This window comes from Nyctibius grandis, chromosome 2 (genome assembly GCF_013368605.1).
Source record: "Nyctibius grandis isolate bNycGra1 chromosome 2, bNycGra1.pri, whole genome shotgun sequence".
NCBI lineage: Eukaryota > Metazoa > Chordata > Aves > Nyctibiiformes > Nyctibiidae > Nyctibius > Nyctibius grandis.
Genome location: NC_090659.1, coordinates 8,595,581 through 8,615,448, shown reverse-complemented (window position 1 = coordinate 8,615,448; position 19,868 = coordinate 8,595,581).

Genomic DNA, 19,868 nt, shown 5'->3' with positions numbered 1-19,868 from the left:
TCTGCTCCCTTTTAATTTTTTTTTTTATGCTCCCTTTTAATTTTTTTTTTATTTTTATATATATGTTATGTTTCTAATCCTCATAGTTACAGAAGAAAAGTTGGAAATACATGACTCAAGGTCAGTCTTAAAGCTCAAAAGCAGAGACAAAGGAAAAAAAGATACTGTTAGGCTGTTTGTTGTTATTTTTAAATTTGCTGTTCTGGCACTTGATCTGTGTCTTTTGAACAATTGAGCTTGACAATACTGGGAAGATTTCACCCTTTTTGTCACCACAGGATACAATACACTTCTGACTTTGGAACTTGAACTAGGGAAATTGTTAATTAACATGAAGTACCCCTAACTTTATAATACAGGACAGTGGTCTCTAAAGTGGGGTGTGCACACCCCAGGGTGTTCACGGTGATATGTTGGGGTATGGGAAAAAAATTTTAGAACTTTAGTTTTTTAGATATATGTATTTATCTAAAAAACAAAGAAGAAATTAAGCTTTACTAATATTTAATATACGGCTTGACACTGGCGGCCTCAGTCTGTCTGTATATCAGAGTCTCATGTGACCTACACAGTCACCAAGGTGTCGTGGGGGAAGAGTGGGCGTTCCACAATGTGGAGGAGGTGACAGTGGTGCCCTCAGTCATTTGCTCACTTTCAGTGTACTGCAGCATATTGCAGTTTATGTCTCCTTGATTAAGCGAATTTACAGTTTATGCTATCTAGCTTTAACTAAACTAACCCTCACAAAATGGACAAGTTGCTTAAATTGAAAGTAATGCTAATAATGTGAGCACAAGCAAACAACAAGAAAATGGCAGAGGTGACATTTCCCCTACTCTTAGTAGAAGCTTTTTTTAAGTCATATTATAAGGTCAAAACAATGACAATCTAATCAGATGTAATCAGCGAAGTTTAAAGTCATGTAATACTCAACCCAGTACTTCACTAAACTTAATGAGACATGTTTAGAAGCCTCTTTTGAGGTTTGTTACTTAAGAGCAAAAGACAAAAACTTGCCATGGTAAAAATGGCTGAAATAAACAGAAAATAGTATAGCAACAAACTAAAATGCATTCCTTTGTCAGCAAATACTGTTGGAAGATGCGTAGAAAACATTGACAAAGATTTGAAGAAACACATATTAGAACAAATTACACAGTGTAGGAGGTTTGCTATACAGTTAGCTGAAAGTGCATGTGTTTCTAACATGTCACAGTTTATGGCATTTGCTAGATTCTGTTTCAATAATGAAATACATTAAGAACTACTGCTTTGTGAGCCACTAAAGGAAAGATGTGCTGAAGAAGGTATATTCTCAATGGTAAATAACTTCTTTAATAAAAGCAATGTTTTATGGAAAAACTATGCAAGTGTAGCTACTGATAGAGTGGTTGCTTTCCCTGGAATGAAAAAGGATTCCAAGGTAAGGTTACGTAGCTAGCACCACACACGAAATTCATTCAATACATCATTCACAGGCAAACTGTTGCAGCAAAGAAATAGTAACCAGAAGCGCACAAAGGTCTACAGGATGCGATCGATGTGGTTAATTTTATAAACACATTTAAATAGTAGAATCTTTACAATACTTTGTAATGAGATAGAGAGTGACCGTCAAAATCTTTTTTACCACACGAGGGTTTTCTGGTTATCTCACAGCAAAGTGCTTAAAAGAGTTGTCAAAATTAAAGATGAATTATGTACTTTTCTTTTACAAAAAGACAAGTGTTCCATATTTGCTGACCATATCTGTGTTGACAAGTGGCTGTCAGCAGTATGCTACATAGTAAATATCTTCAAAAAAAATAAACAGCCAATGTGTTCCTTCAAGGTAAAGGTGAATTTCTAATGAGGGAGTAAGTAAGTGTTTTTCAAAAGAAACTCATGCTATGGAGAGAGCATTTTGAAAATTGAGGTTTGGAAATTATGGGATTTTGTTGCTGAAAACAACGTGTCACCTGTAAAAATTCTCATATCTGTATATGTAAAAAAAATGGAAGCAGAATTTTCTACCCTGTTTAAAATTTTCCAAAAAGAAAAGTGTCAGTGGGTTTTAAATCCATTTTTTTAAAAGATAAAAATGTAATACCTTTCAATTATGTTGTGATAAGGACTGATTCTCATCAGGGCAGATGGAAATTTACTAGCTGAATTTTGATAAAAAACCTTTGCAAAATTGGTGGATGTGATTGAAAAATGAGTGTCATGATTTAGCAAGTACAGAAAGCCATCCTTCTCTCCCTAAAAAGTCCCTTGAAACCTCTTGAGGAATGTCTCAGTAATTTTCTGCTTATGTATTTTCAGGTCTTCACTGGCATAGGGGTAGAGGTATCAATGCACCGTAGGAAAGATTATTCTCTCATGATTTACAGGCCAAGTCATCATTCAGATTTTTTTTTTTTTTTTAATTTGAAACCTTCAGTAACAGATAACTTGACTGGGTACTTGTATTTAATTCTTCCAACCGAAAAGATATTTCAGGTTTTCTGAAATTCACCAACATCTCAAGAGAAGACCCTTCTAAAACAATGCATTAAACTGGAGAGCATACTGAATAAAGTGCAACAAACCAAAACAGAGAGGGAGGTTGTGAAATCTTTTTAAATAAGTAGAAACGATGATGGAATCATCTTCCTAAAAGAAGTGACGATGCACAGAATGATAAAAGATAATGAGAACCTGGGCTGTAAAAAGAATTTGCTAAGGGAATATTTTAAACTCAAGTACTCTGTGAACTGCTTTGTAAATAGACCAAGAGCTATTAAGAAATTGTGTTACACGGTACTATCAGCTTACATATTTAGAAGACTTTTGCTCTACCTCACACATTGATAAGTTACAATATATCAAGACACTTCAGGCAAAAAAGCAGAGATTCATTTAACATTCAAGAGATTATGTTAAAAAAAAAAAGTAAAAGAGAGTGGGGCATCTAATCACTGTTTTCTGTTCCTAAGGGTGCTCAGTATAAAAAGAAATAATTGATTTTTCTCTCTTAGGTAAATTAGTATAAACTACCCATGATACTCTACCTTTTCTTTTTTGCTGCTGTACTGTTCATGTAAGAAGTTAAACTGATTCCTCTTTTTCCACTGAACTGTAAAACTGTCTGTACAGCATGAGTAAATACAGGAGAGAGCAGACAGTGAAATAAGGCAAGTTCATCAGTTTTTTCCATCTTGCTTACAATTATGTGGTTTTAAACAGACATGCAATAGTATTTTATCACAAAGCTAGGAAAATAAAACTGTTTGAAAAAGTAATCTTGTTTGGTTGGTTGGGTTTTTTTTTGTAAGAAAGCAAGCCAATCTACTTTTCCTTGTTTGGGAATCTGCTTTGCCAAGCTCATGGTGTATGAGATGTTAAAGGGTCAATAAAAATCTTGTTATGTATTTTTGAAATCAGTTTAGGATGTAAACTGTGAGGGACATTACCAAGAACAGGAAATACTGCAATGAGGGAAACAAGCTGTAGCATAGACCCAAAGAGTAAAGTTACAGTTGGCCATCTGGGATTCAGTCTGACTCCTATGAAGAAGTTATACTGCTCCTGAGAGAAAATCCTTAATAAGAAACTGAAAACCTTGCAACTGGAAAGAACAAGTCAGATATCTAATGGTCCAAAAGTTTTCTTGCAGAACACAGAATTGTCTTAGGAAGGAGATGTTTCCTCCTAATAAATTTACATTTGGAGGAGGAGGAGGAAATTGAAAGGCAAAAAAAATCTTACCCCGCAAAAACTCCCCACCTTACACTACAAAAAGTATACTAGTAGATCCTTGCATTACTTCAAACTGCAACACATTGTAGTGCTACAAAAGATGGAATAAGCTCTGAACTTTTCTCACCTAAGAAAAATGAAAGAACATAACGGCCCTATGAAGCATTGCACTGTGGAACTTTTCACCTGAAGTAGATAAACATTGAAAATGGAGGAGAATCAATGTGAATATGGAGAACGCTGTTTCTTGAGGAACTAGACAAGCTTTGGAGGCAATAGTTTTTGAGCAACAGGGAGAAGAACTGGAGAGAATTAAATGGAGGGGAACTATGACTTTCTCTATGGCATTGAATTACTGTAATTATTTTTTGAAGGATCTGTTCTTTCGAAGGATATTTCATATGAAGTAGGGGAAAATAAAATACTAAATTAACACTGGATTTCAACAGTGTAGCATAGTTCACTTCAAGTTGTGTTAATTTACACTAAGTGAGATATACATTGCTTAATATACATATTGATTTTTCCTAGACCTAATTAACAGATAGTTGGATAATAAATAAAATAGTCTTCATCTGGCTAAGGGGAGGGCTGTGTTTGTTCTGGTGGTTTACTTCTGGAGGAATCAAGATCTACACATACATACGTTTTCTGGTGTTTATCTAATGTTTAAAACTCTGAGGGTGCACTTCGTTTTACCCCTTGAGAAGCAATGCACAGACAGAGAGCACTGCATAAATTACAACTTCACCGGGCATTCAAAGGAAAAACTAACTTTTTGTGTAACTTCCTTATGCAGTTGGATGATTCCAAATTAACCCTAGACCACAAATAGGGAGCTCATCTGAAAACTCAGTTAATGATGCTTCATCAATAGCAATAAAAAAAAAAGTCTTGCAAATCGATTTCATCTATTTTTCCATGCTGTGGGTTTGGTATGAAGCTCACTGAAGTCAGATTCCCACAGTTTTCCAGTTAGCAGATGAGACAGGAAGAAGGAAGACATTGTTACTAATTCTCAGATAAAGCAATTATTTACTTTTCAAATAGTCTCACTTAAATCACAGAAGCTATTCAAGAAATACAACCCCTGTCGTTTTACATCTTGACTAAATATCTACTGGCATTCTGTTTTCCTAAAGTTAGTTATTGTGTCCAGTTTCATTTCCCTCGATACAGAAATATTTTGGATGTACCTACTCAGGTTAAGATCCAGAATGACTTGTTGGTATTTGATATTTTTAAGTGCTAAACTCTATATAAAAGCAGTATCATATATCTTGCTTGTATAGCCTACAAAACAATAGGCGATCAAAAAGAAATATGCAAGCACCCTACCTATAATAGAACATGATTGGAGTATAATTATATACAAGGTATTGTAAATATTAGTGGGTGTTATGTTAGTGGTGCTTCAAAACCCACGCAGATTCATGAAGAGGTTTTTTTTTCCCCCCTTTCAGTTATTCACCTGTGGATTAGTTACATTCTTCTCAATAGCAATCACAATAATAATAATAATAATTCCTCAAGAGAAGTCAAAATGTATGTCATACTTTTTGCCAAGTATCATAGCAATTCAACAGATTTAATGTAAAAGCAGAAAGCTGGACTAAAATAGGTTTATGTAAATGTAAAAAATTGAAACATTATAACCATGCAGTTTATGTTACAAAGAATATGCAGTCTTAGAAGGAATGCTTGAAAACTATTGTGATTTTGGCTAACTGCACTCCAGATTGTTTGTTTTGTCTGAATGGTGAAGCTATGTTTATAGCAAAGAAACTGAAGCCCCAATGACCTGTTCTTCTTTACCTTATTTTTAAGGAATTTAACTGTAAAAAATAACAATAAAATTAGACAAAATGAGTACTTGCTTAACTCACAACACACACATAGAAGTAACTCAAGATCCAATATTTCTGTCATACCGCTTTCAAATAGCTTGCTCAGTTTTCAAGTTTGCACAGTACTTTGGAAAACAGAAACTGCACACAGATGCTGGACTCTATCTAGCTACAATCAATGGCTTGATCAACACCAACTTATAAGTCAGTCAGGAGTCCATTTCTTTGAAAATTAATACGACAGTTTAGACTCAACTATGTGACTATATTGAAAATAAACTTATAAAAGTAAGCGCATTCAGCATATAGTAGAACTTGTACAGGGGTTATAAGATCTTTTAAGACACCAGTGCCTTAGATCAGTCTGAAAGTCAGCTCACCAGAATGTGAAATAGAATATAAAGACTTAGGATAAGACATTAAAAACTGAAGATGAACACAGTTATCAAAGGAGAAAAGACAGGCCTCTCAATAAAAATGTTATTAATCCAGAGGCTTAGATGTGTCCCCTCACCTCGTTTTTTTTTTTTAACTCCTTGAACTCTAAACTGTTGATAATATAAGGAACACTAGTTATTTCATTTTTGTGTATTTCTCTCTGGGAGGAAGCTGACAGACTTTCTTTTAAAAAATAAAGAATTTGAAAAGAAAAAGTCAGAATTTTCTTAGATGGTGTCTGGTTCTGGAAACCAAATTTGATGTATTTTAGATCAAATTTTGGCAGGTGCTGGATGCCTCGATGTCATGTCCAGTTTTGTCAGCCTCACTCGAAAGCTCTCAACAGCTAGGAAACTATTGGCTTGGCTGTTCCACTTAGTTCTTCTTTCTCAAAGAGGTATACAATCTGAAGGAAAACTCTTAAAATTTTGGTTTATTTTTTCAATTAAATAATGGGTTAATTTGTGTCAGCTAATTCTGAATATCTATGAGAGAAAAGCCAGTATAGAACAAGCTGAGCAAGCGTCAAGTGATAACTGCACGAAAAACTGCTGTGCTACCTAGACAGCAACAATAATTTAATGCAATCCATTAAGCCCCAATATAATTTCATGACTTAAACTGAACTCGTAATCCATTGGAGCCCCACTGTGAACTACAACATATTCAGAGGAAACTAATCCATAAATGAGAAATGGAAGCTCATTTTGACAAAATAAAGGGAGAGAAGAGTATGGAAACTAGATTCTGTACCACTACTCAGGCTTAGCTGTAGCTGAGCCGTAGGATTTTTTGAGGAGTAAGTTATAGCTGAATACATGTCCAAGTGGTAGAATAAGGCCACATACACAATACTACTACCCAAGTGACAATAAAATATGAAGCTGAAGGGAAAGAACCTCAATGCAAACTTCAGGCAGCAGCAGGACAATGCGTATCTTTAATGAAATGTCTGATAGTGCAATGTAGAACCTAAAACCAGGGATATTATGTACTCAACGTAAAATGAGATGACATATTTATGCTTTGATGCTGTATGGGAGAGGGCAAAGAGAGATGTTAGATATGGACTAGATAAAAAGAAAAGCTGGAACTAACATCTGTTTATACAGTTATAAACATCAGAGCTTTAAGCAGGTTCTAGATAAATCCAGCAGAGCATCAATTATTCAGTAATTTGAAACATGAGTCACAAACTCTACACTGAGATTTTATACATGTACACTTACACAAAAAGGAAGTAGAATTACTTTTGTCTTATTCTTTTAATTTATATGAACTATTTCAGTATCTCCTGTGTTGTATATATTATCAATAGTGTTTTCAGCAATGTTGTTACAGAGGCAACAGTGATTTCTCTCCCCTCCCCCCCCCCCAATATACAGCAAGGATAGGCTCATTAATTTAGAATATTTAGTATTCACTGCTGTCTTGGAAAACTATAGACTACTTCTCTGGAGTGCATGGGAAAACCAATATGCTTTTGAGGAATGGACTTCACTTGAGGCAAGATCTTTTTATATAGATATTTGTGGATAAATAGGGCTGAAACAACTTTAATTAGTCCTATCCCTCCCTTACAATAACTCATGAATAAAAATGAACTTTTTTTTTGTCTCCATGGCAACTTTCCCTTATGAGACTTTTGAAAGGGTTTTTGTAGTAAGAATTTGTTACTCAAAGATGTACAGAATGGAAATCCTCAACTTTCACACTCAAAAACCAGATCCAGTTCTCAATATCAAGCTCCATGATTCTTGTAGACACATTTGAGAAATAATAAAACAAATATTTTTAATATTAAACAAACAAAATTCAAACTGTATTTTGTGTCAAAAAAATGAACAACTAAAAGGTTCACCCTGGAAGTGAACATGAATTGGAGATAATGGCTAACCCTTCTCTATACTTGGAGAGGTATTTGTAGACTAGAGTGCTTTCTTAAAGAAGAGTACCTGCTTCAAGCAGCCATCTAATTTTTAACTCTCCTACTGACTGGATTTCTAAGGTCCTAACCCTGATTCTGTGACAAGTGCCTTTTGCTGATGATGATTCTTAACTCAAGAGCAGAAAACATTCTGTTCTACTCGCAATAATGTTTTATAACATCTCTTTTTTTCAGACATTTAAGAATAATTAAGCTTGAACGGTAGAGAAAGGATAGGTGAGGGACACAGAAAAAAATATTTATACAGAATTTAGTTTTTCTGTGCAAAGCAGCAGCCTTTCTCTTTGGTCCCCTTTACAGATGGATTCCTTAGGCCTCCTGCCTCATGCTCTAAGTCACTCCTCTTTCGTGGACTCAAGCTATCTATTCTTTTCATTAAATGCAAAAATAATTAGTCTGTTACAAGAAGAAAACTTGAGAGTCCTTTTAGACACAAGAAAATGCTCTGTTTCTGTTGCCCTGCAAAAGCTACTAGTAGCAAGAAGGTGAAGATTATGGTAGTGATGGTGGGAACTGTGCTGAAGCTCCTTAAGAGGATAAACTCGCTGCTTAGTTGCAGATCTGATGTAAAGGAGAATACCTTTGCACATGTAGGGCTATGTATAACAACTTGTTCTGCATGTCAGTTGATGATCCAGCTATTTAATAGTTTGCTGATGCTTATAAAAATAACACAAGGATGAGGGGGAAGAGGAGGAAGGAAAACTGATATGGTATCATAGGAATATATTCTCCCATGACAGAGTTGTAGAGCATGCACACAAACATCTAACTCTACTAGGAAAGGGGAGAAAGAGGTGACAAAAAATCCTGCCTTTCAAAACTCTCCAAATCAAATCCCTCAGTACTTGAATATGCTGATGTTTGCATACTGAAAAACAAAAAGTCATGGAAAGAAAATACTCTGTAGTAACTACAAAAGAGTTCAAAGCGAACCACTTTGGACATGCCTCATTTCAACAGAGAGATTTTGAAGATGTATCCTTTGTTTGGTTCTGCCAAAACATAAAGAGATCCCAAAGGAACAGATTCCAAGGTTTTTTCGGACAAAATCTACCCCAGCCTCCAAGTAGGTCCACCTGTAACATGCCAGTCATGATTTTTCCTCATGCTTCAATGTCATCACATGTTGTTCAGGTGGACAGTCCAAATTTCAACTGTTGCTGCTTTAAAAGATCAAAGATCTTCTAAATATCAGTGTTCATATACGGTGTCACATGCCTTAAGTTTCTTTCTGGAGCTCCTGGCGTTTGAACCTTTGTATGACAGTATGGATTTAGGGGTTTTCCTCCCATTTAAATTGATAGTCTGGCCATAAGTAATGTCACCTCTGAACACTGCAACTTAAGTGATATGATGTTCTTTGGAGTTAGTGGAAGTATACAGTTAGCCTTATTATTACGCTTTTAAATATGACAATGAAAAAACTATATTTAAAATTATTGGCTTGATATACTGAGGCATACAGCATCTGTAACTCCCACTGAACTTCAACAGATGTGGCAGTTCAAAACCTCTGAAAGTAAGACTTTTGTGATATTTTTTCCATTGTTTCTAATGCCTCCTGAGAAGCTTGAAAGAGAAATCTTTTTGAGCTCTGGAGTGTTTTCTTTCATAACCCACATGTTCGGCTTTGTTATTGTTAGTAGTCTCATGAGCCTTTCTATGCTGATAATGATTCATATAATGATCTGGGGGAAAATGAAGTATTTTTAATAAAGGATTACATTGAGGTTATGGATAGATATAAGAAAAAAATAACTCAAATAAGAGTCTAGCAAACTTGACAATTCCACTTTAACTTACCCAGCTTATAGAGGTAAGCCAATTGCTGGATGTATTTATGGTAAAGGCAAAGGATGAGAGATTTAAGCTGAATTCCTTATTCTCTGAAGACTTTCTGTTTGACCTTGAGCAATTCACCTCAGTTCACTGTGCCCTTGGGTCTATTTTAGCAGTTCTGTCTATTTAGGCTGTAAAATACTGAAAAGTAGTCTATAATCTATATTAAAAAAAAGCACCCTCTTTTTAGCTGTGCACTTGGTCACTGTTGTAACACAAATGCTATAAACTCTTATTCAGACAGTGAATAAGGTAGAAACTGAGAACAGCGTGCATCTGAGAAACCAGTTTGTTTCCTGTCATTTTAATAGTGGCAGCACATCACCATGGCTTCTTTTTATCCTAGCACATCTGCTACACTTATTAGGCAAGCAAGCTGTAATCAGGCACTTGAAGTTGTCGGTACCTCACAGTTGTGCTCAATTTATCTGTTTAAGTTTGTTTCTGATGGTGCTGGCCTCTTTTTTTCTCCCCTAAAGCATTTGAGATGAGGGCTACAGATACATCAAACTGGCAATATTACACGTAATTTATTCAATGATGAGATCAATGTTTTCTATTTCAGTTTTCTTTTAAAAGGGAAAAAATCAGGATGCTGAGAGCTCACCAATTACAGTTCTCCAGATCTTTCCCACTCAGATGGAAGAGAACTGGCATATGTATGCGGCCCACTTGAAAATATTTTGCATTTTCTTTGCTTTCATGCTAGCTAGAAGCTTACATGGTCACAAGTCCTCTTTCCTATCATAGACCAGTTGAGATTGGTAATCATATTTGGGTGGTATTGAGAGCTAAACTACTATCATTACACTGTTAACTCTTTAGAGATGGAAACCTGGAGTTACAGTAAACAGGCAAAAGAAAATCTCAGTGTTAAGTGCCCAGTTCATGAACTAGCAGGTTCTCCCCTTAGCAATACTAATTGTATCAATCACCCAGTAAATTAAAAATAAAAGAAGAAAAACAGAAATCCACTTAATACACAAAGGTTGATGCCTCCCAGGATCTTTGTGCAGTGAAATAATGACTGCTATCAGTTCTTCTGTGACAAACTTGGACAGTGTGCTGTTCTGAACATAAGGTCTACAAAACATAATTAAACATTTGTTATTTCTCAGCAAAAGTAGTTTCACCCTATCCCGGGCACAAAGGTTAAGTTTCTAAATAAGTATTCGAGCAATATCAGAAAGGTTTTATTTATATCTGCTAGGATTGTAGGGGTGTTTTGTTATTGTTTGGTTGCTGGTTTTGTGTTTGTTTTTTTTTTTTTTTTTCAATTAACTTGAGCCCTGATTCTGCAAAGGGACACAACACTAAATATTCCAGTGTTCCTGTGACAGTGGATTTTCTCCCCTGTAAGTAATAGCAAAGACTAGTAAATTTAATAAACATAGTAACACTAGCTAGCACACTGATCCAAGAATTCACATGAAAAAACTTGTATTGGAAAGTTTTTATATATACACAACCTATAAACTTATTTTACCATGAAAGCAAACTACATACCTGCTTAAATACACTCATTTACCTTTGCAATATTGAGCCCTTTCCATTATTTCTTATGCATACAAACACACAAGAAAAAAATAAACAAAAAATTCCCCACAATTTGTGGGAAGCAGAATACTTTTCAGGAAGGGTAATCCAGGAGAACCATTTCGCAATCTGGTAGAGTATTATCATTTTATTACCTATTTTTGATGCATATCTTTTTTTCCCAGTTTATTTATCGAGTCATGGTTTTTGTTTTCTAGTACTCTTTCAGCATTCTTTTTGTCTTAACATACTTCAGTTGCTTTGGAAGCTGATAGAAATAAGAAAGAGTGTGAATGAGAAAATACTGTCCTTAAAAGTGATTGTTCAATCTTATTTATCTTGGTGGTAGTTTGTTTTTTGTGGGTTTTTTTTGTTAAGTTTCAAAAGTGTTGCCTTATTGAGTCAATCCAAGGGTTCACGTTACTTGCTGTCAGGACTCCAGAGCTGTTGACTGCTGATGATCAGGAAAAGTGATGCACATTACACCAAGTAAGTGGTCACCCTTCCCTTGAGTATTCTTCCAGCCTCCAATGATTTGAGGCTTAGATTTTTTGCTTGAAATATGTTCTGAACACACCTTGAGGCTTCAAATTTGGAAGCAAATAAAAATGATAAGCATTAGGGTTCTTTTAAATAGATAAATATCAAGTTTGTTAAGTCTCCATTTTTGGTACCTGTGCTGTGCTTTCTGAATATTGAGAATGAGCTAACATATTCAAGTAGAACACAAGTATCACATTTCTCCTTCTCTAGAAGAAATCCACAACAAATAAAAGAGGGCTTTTCAAGACCCACATCTCTCTCTTAAAAAATATTTTAATCACACCAAGCTGAAGGTTTCTAAAGTTAAAATATTTCTAAATAACTTTGGTGTGGAGGATTCTCAAAGTCTGTAGGTGCACATTCTCTCTACTTTTCAGTGAGTTCTGATGTTTCTAGCTGACAGCTTTCCTTCAGAAAATTTCACTTCACAGCACACATACTATCATATGGAGGTGATGGTATGCTATACAATCCAAAAGCTTGTCCAATTCCATACCCATTTTGTTTCCTTTAATTCAAATGACTATGGATATTGTATTGTATATGGAAAAGTTGATCCCTCACAGCACCGAAGTGAGGACCAATATATGCTGGTGACCACCCAGCTGGAAAGCAGCTTGGCAGAAAAGGACCTGGGGTCCTGATGGACACCAGGTTGAACATGAGCCAACAATATGCCCTCGTGCCCTTGCCGCAAAGGAGGCCAATGGCATTCTGGGCTGCATTAGGAGGCGTGTTGCCAGCAGCTTGAAGGAGGTGAACCTTCCCCCCTGCTTGGCACTGGCAAGGCTGCACCTAGAGTGTTGGGTCGAGTTTTGGGCTCTTCAGTGCAAGAGAGAGATGAGCAGACTGGAGATGGCAAAACAAACAGATGATGAAGGGGCTGGAGCATCTCTCCTATGACGAAAGGCTGAGAGAGCGAGGGTTGTTTAAGACTAGACAAAAGAAGTCATGGGGGGGATCTCATCTATGTCTATAAATACCTGAAGGGAAGGTGCAAAGAAGACAGAGCCAGGCTCTTTTCACTGGTGCCTAGTGACAAAACAGAGGCAATGATCCCAAACTGAAACACAGGAGGTTTTGTCTGAACATGAGGAGACACTCTTTCACTGTCAGGGTGATATTCAAAAGCCGTCTAGACATGGTCCTGGGCAACCAGCTCTAGGTGGCCCTGCTTGAGCAGGGCAGGTTGGATGAGATGCCATGCAGAGGTCCCTACCAACCTCAACCACTCTGTGATTCTGTGAAAGGATCTCAGCCACTGAGGTCACAACCACACTTTTACACTCCAGCCCTTCAATAAAGCTCTTGTGCCTCCACATAGGCACAACCAGCCCCAGTGAGTGAAGATAATAACCTTGCTCAACTCTGACACCTCAACATTACAACAAACAAGCAGCTAATCTTATTTCACAGATAAATCCCATACAATTCCAGCTGTTGATTCAGTGACAATATGGAGGCCTATGTCTTCATTTCAAGCCAGTAGCTAGAAATACTAAGCCTGTTGTAACTTCGTGTAATATTCCTGGGACCAAGTACTGCATGCTAGATCTGCTTTCTGTTGGGTTCAAAACAAGCTAAATCTTAACAGTTGTGAAATAAGCCAAAGCAAACCAGCGAAGAAATTTTGTCTTAGTGATAACAAGTTTCACTAGAAGTCTCTCAAACATCTGGATGCTGCTATCGTTCCAGGAAGTTGAAGCTGCTAAGAGGAATACTTTCCACTGTAAATTTTTGTGAAGGGGAAAAAAACCCTACACAAAACCAAAACTGGACCAAGCAAAACTGAAAAAAAACCAAAACAAAACCCCACACCACCAAAAAAAACCCCAAAACCCAACAAAAACAAAAACAACACAAAAACCAAAACAGTCAAAAAAACTCTATGGAATATTGTAAGACAAAAATTGATACCTTTTGGTTGAGGGCAACCAGTTTCAGCTTTCCAACAACAACAAAAAAAAAAACAAAACAAAACAAAATAATGTCTGTAGAATAAATTAATTCTGTTATCCTTTTTACTCAGAGCATTCATTTCCACATTATTATCTTCAATCTAGATAGATGATCCATCACCCTCAGCATAAATTCTCCTATTGTATGCAACAACTTGCTGGGTCCAAGCATTTTCATGTTATTTACAATAGTTGAATATTTCTGCAGATTAAAAACTCACATATTTTGCTCCTTCATTTAGGTTTTTGAATTTTATTTAAAAACATTTTTATTTTTTCCTGGGTTCAGTAACAACAAGAAGGAGAAAAATTGCAGACAAGAATCACAGAATCAACCAGGTTGGAAGAGACCTCAGGGATCATCGAGTCCAACCGTTGCCCTGACACCACCATGTCAACTAGACCATGGCACTAAGTGCCATGTCCAGTCTTTTCTTAAACACATCCAGAGATGGTGACTCCACCACCTCCCTGGGCAGCCCATTCCAATGTCTAATAACTCTCTTTCTGAAAAGAAATTCTTCCTAATGTCCAACCTGAACCTCCCCTGTATATGAAGTATATGTTAATTTAACTTCTGCTTAGGACTCTGAAATTAGTAAACACACTGGACAGAAAAAAAGCAGCCAGTGAGAAGGAATACATCTCCATACACATTCAGTTTTGAGGGTTAAGATATTAAAAAATTGAAAATGGAAAAAAAAAAATAGTGAATAAGCTGCAAACCTTCTCCTTTTTTGCTTTGTTTGTTTGCTTGCTAGGTCCCAATGCAGTAAATACCTGTCACCGTTTGAGCAGGCGGTTAAACGGACAGCAGATGCTCTCCGTTAACCTTCTTCTTCCCCAGAGGGGAAAGGAAAAGAGAAAAGGGAGAGAGACTTACAGGTTGGAAAATTAAAACAGTTTTAATAAACAATAACAGGGAAAAGAAAGAGTATAATAATGAACTATATACAAAAATGCTACTGAGTGCAGCCCCCCCCGCCCCGATGACAACACGTCACCACTGATGCAGCAGGGCAGGCCCAAAGCTCACGTGGCAGGAGGTGGGAATCCAGTTCAGGAACACAGGCAGAGTCCTCCCAGGGTTCAGGCCATAGGGGAAGAGAGCCTGACCCTCGTGGTCCCTCAGCTTTATACTGAGGATGATGTGGGTGGGATGGAATACCCCGTTGGTCAGTTTGGGTCACCTGTCCTGTCTGCCCCTCCTCACAGGTGTGGTCCTCTACAGCCCCTTCCTCTGTCGACAAAGAGACCCAACAGGGACCCTAGTTCCTGCGGCAACAGGCCCTGCAGTCAACTTCAGGATGTAAAGTCACTTAAAGGAAACTTAACAGAAAAGTCCATCCTAGTCCAAATGAGGACAATATCTGTAATACCTTTAAAGAGAAACAAAAGGGAATAGAACAATAACCCCCCAGAAAAGCTAGACACAAGTGAATGATGCACAGCCCAATAAAAGATCTAAATTTGAGTTGTATTGTTCTAACATATGCCCTGGAGATCACTTTCAATCTATAAGAGGAGCTTATAGCAGACTGAAAAAGTGAAGAGCTTCCCGTGGATTTGGCACTGTTGCATAATTCTCTTTTTTTTATGCTATTTCTTTATAAAAGCAGAAGGTAAGAGATTCCAGGGTGAAACTAGTATTTCCAGATTAGTAAAGATGAGGGAGCAAATTAAAATAGAATAAACTGCAGTAATATAAAATTAACATTATGTCACTGAAGGAAAAAAGGTAGGAAATTGTTTTTTTCTCATTTATATATGAGACAGCTGGGGACTACATATATTTAGGCACAGCATTTAATCTTTTTAAACAAATAGATCAGGCTTTTTTTTTTTTTTTTTCCCTCTCAGTATCACATTCCTGACCTACTTGTACACTAGAAAATGTGTGGGAAGAGAGCAGAGAAGATATGCTATATAGTACTGACACACAGCAGCTCCATTTGAACAACTGCTTCAGGATATGCCTCAAGCAACTTTCATATGTTAAATACCCACGTGAGGAGAAAAGTAATTTTTCCAGCCTGAAAGGCTTATTGGATTCTCAGCTATAGTTGCTCCAAAGACTGACTCAGCAAAGCAGACATCAGGTAAACATTTTCAGAAACAGACTAATTGTTTCTTAGGCTTGGGAAAAGCCAGGATGTTCTGTTTTACAGTATACAGACAGCCACACAACAAAATAAGTGTGTTATTCCAGATAAACAAAATGCATGGAAATGTATGTGTGATGATGAGTATGCAGTGAAAGAGGAAGTGAACTTGATTTGTTTCCTGGAAGGAGATAATATCTCATAAGAAAATTCTGAAGAGGAAAAAGACAGCAAATTTAGAATTTGCGTAAAGTAAAATATATGTTAAATTAGATTCAAGAACAGCATGTGAAATATGATACCAAGTATGATAAATGTAACCAAAGATCCCCTGAAGAAATGAAAGCAAATCATTCTCCTACAGGAAGAAGAAAGTTGTCCTGAAGGATATAATCAAGTAAGAGTGCTAATGGGTTATGAAATTAATACAGTCTAATCCTCTTAATTGCTATACCTCCATAGGTAGCTTATTGTCTCTATTGCTGTACTTTAGAAAAATAATTTTTAAAACAAAATCATCCTCCCTGCCAAAAAAGAAAAAAAGAGAAAAAAGAATAAAAAGTTGGTTTTAGACTTCTACATCCTGTTCCTCAGAATTGATGTGTCTTATTATTTCAGCTCAGGGTGAAATAAATAGACTCCCTTTTCCTTTCAGATGCAGCTAATTACATTAATACATTATTGAAGAACATCTATGTTATGCTGTCCACAATGAAATAAAACAATTGTTTTGGTTTTGCCAATTGTTTGCCAATTTCTTCAATTAAACTAATTACTCTTATCTCAAACTTCTTTTTATAGTATAAAAAAATAACTTAGAGTGACTCAATAAAGCACCTATGTTGATTTAGCCAGTTGGATAAACAAAGTATAATACAAATTAAAACAAACAAAAATGTTTATTGAATACTTTTCCTCTCAAGGAGTTACATAAATTTGCAAACTACTCTATGGACGTAAATTATTTTAGCCCTTATTAAAATGCATCTCCTTTCAAGAATGAGCAACCATTGAACAGCATATGGTTGTAAGGAGAATTACCATAGTTGTTAAGTTGGTAACAAAATGCAAATACAATGTAATAAAATTATTTTATGCTTTCCATGGCCTAGTCAGACTAACCTGCAGCCAGTAAGAATGCAGAACCTTCTGGTCTGATAGAGTCTTCTGGGCATACAAAGCATTACGGCAATGACTGAAAAGCCATGATAATATATATTTAAAAAGGATTTAAGTAAGCAGGTTGTAAATAACAGATAACATTACTACTGTGGAAAAGGACACAGAATAATAATGAATAGCACTACCTGCAACATGACTTCTAAACTTTTCTGAAGGACAAGGCTTTCAGAAGCACTCTACCCCACCAAATCCCACTGGAAAAGCAGTGGTTAAATAGGAACTCAGAATAAATATTCATCTGTACTGAACACCGGTATTACTTTCTCTAACAAAGCTGTCTTTGCATGTTCCTCTTTCCCTTTCACACATCAACTTATGAAATCCTTGAGGAGTTTGCAAGATCTGACTTAATCATTTATTTGAGCATTACAGCTGTAGGGTATACAGGAATATGTAGTTATGAATGACAATTATCAAAGAGCATATTACCCAGAAAGGATTAGCCATTAAAAAAGAAAAAGAGGAAGTTGATGTCGGTGACATACCATATACACACATAAACATTATTTTTTTGTGTGTGTCTGATGTATCTTAACGTGATCCTTGATCTTGAACTACAGAAGATAACTTTGATAAAACCCCAACTAAAGACAGCAAGGAGCATCTTGGGCTGCATTAGCAAAAGTGTAGCCAGCAGGTGTATGACAGTGATCCTTCCCCTGTCTCAAGCACTTTTGAGGCCACATCTGAAGTACTGTGACCAGTTTTGGGCTCTCCAGTAAGATGACAGGCATGGAAACAGACTGGAGTGAGTTCAGTGGAGGGCCACCAAGATCCCTGGGCCTGGAGAATATGATACATCAGGAGCGGTTGAGGAATTTGGATTAGTTCAGCATTATGAAGAGAAGGCTCAGGGAAAATGATCTTGTCATCTTTCTCTTCTCTACACTGTCCCATGAGGTAGCTGAAGCCAGACTCTTCTCAGAGGTACACGGGAGCAGAATGGGAGGTAATGAACCAGGTTGCAACCTGGATAAGTCCAACTGGCTATTTGGTAAATGTTTTTCACAGTGAAGGAGGTCAACTGCTGGAATAGGTACACAGAGAGCTTGAGGAATTACTACTTTTAAAGGTATTCAGAACTTGGCTAGATGAGGTCTGAGCACTGATCCTTTGATCAAGTAATTTCTGTTGATTCTTACGTAACAGATTAATTTCCCTTTGACTCAGGCTTCGTGAAGGTAAAGTCTGCAATGGGATCTGCATTTAAATTTCTCCCACCTAGAACAACATAATGAAAGCTCTGCTCTTGAGGCAGAAAAATTCTTCATTCCCCTACTGTTCTTTTATAACCATCTTTTTATTGTTTCAAATAACAAAGATAAAACATGCCTATAGAAAATGTCTGATTTAACTAGATTCTCCCTGCTAACATGGATTTATCCAGTCCTATCGTTTTTAAAGTGTCCTGAGTTCTATTTGGTTTTGATGTGATTTAGAAATCCAGATTACCTAAGAAATTGTGTGCCAGTGTAGAGGATAATCAGTAAATATTTGATTCCTGTTGCAGTTTCATATGCAGTGAATGAATTTAACAATCATTGCTCCTAGTTAAAATCTACTCTGTTGAAATGAAAAAAAACATTTTTAAGCCATCTGTCCCTTGGATATCCTACAAATTAAATCCAGTAGATACAAAATCTGCACATGTCTGAGTGCGCATCCAAAGGTGTATATTAAAAAGAAAAACATGAACATGTATAGGTAATGTAGGTGTTTTAGAAGACAGACACTTCAGTATTTTATTTATTAAAAATCTGTATGCAAACCATTTTTTAAAAACAAACCAATAGGTATTTTACTTGTAGATCCAAATTTAGAAGCAGCTTAACTATTTTAATTATTACAGAAACAGGCCGTTTCTTCTCTCTAAAGTAAAATAGAAGATCACACCCTTAGCTAATACCCTTTAAAGGTTAATTAACATTCATTGGCACTATAATGCTCCATGAGCAGAAAGATCTTTATGTTTCCAAGCTCACTAAAAAAGCACTTGCTAACTCCCTCACTTTCGCTATCCATTCTTTCTTTTCATGTGAATACTAAGGGCCTGGATACACCTCTGATGCAGATGCAGTAAGCGGCACCACCGTAGGGCTCTTCTCTCGTCAGGTGGTGGGGAACAGACATCATACCAGGCACAACTAACAGGAAAAGTATGGTCTTGTGCTGGGTGTGGCTTAATTTACTTCAAAAGAACAAGCTGATAAAATTGTAGTTAATTTGCTAATAAAACAAACCCACTTTCTGCAAATTCTTCTTCCTGCTGCTGCTGTTTCCTCCAGGAGGAATGACACCAGCTGTGTCCGCTCAGCAGGCAGCTCCTCTATACCTACACATCACCTCCTGAGCTCCCACCCCAAGTGATGGTTACAACAGCTGTGGCAACATGGCCCTAGAAGCTGTAAGATCCAGATATCCTACCTTATCTGTAAATCTGCCCTTACAGGTTTGTTCAGATGGCTTACTATTCGTAAGGGAAACTATAAACTTTATAATCTCAATAACAAAATTTAAAAACTTTCATATGGTCAACATCAAACTTCTACAGGATACAGGATTTTCATTGTTATGATACTCCAATGACATTGATTTAGATTTTACTAACACTGAATATTCCTCCTACAAGAGGTTTTATGTATTACATGATTATTATGCAATCACAGAAGTTTCTTTAACATGATGACACTTCTTACAGTAATTCATTTCTAGTCTATGTAGATTTCAAAATTCTTCTAGTTTCTCAAAAAAA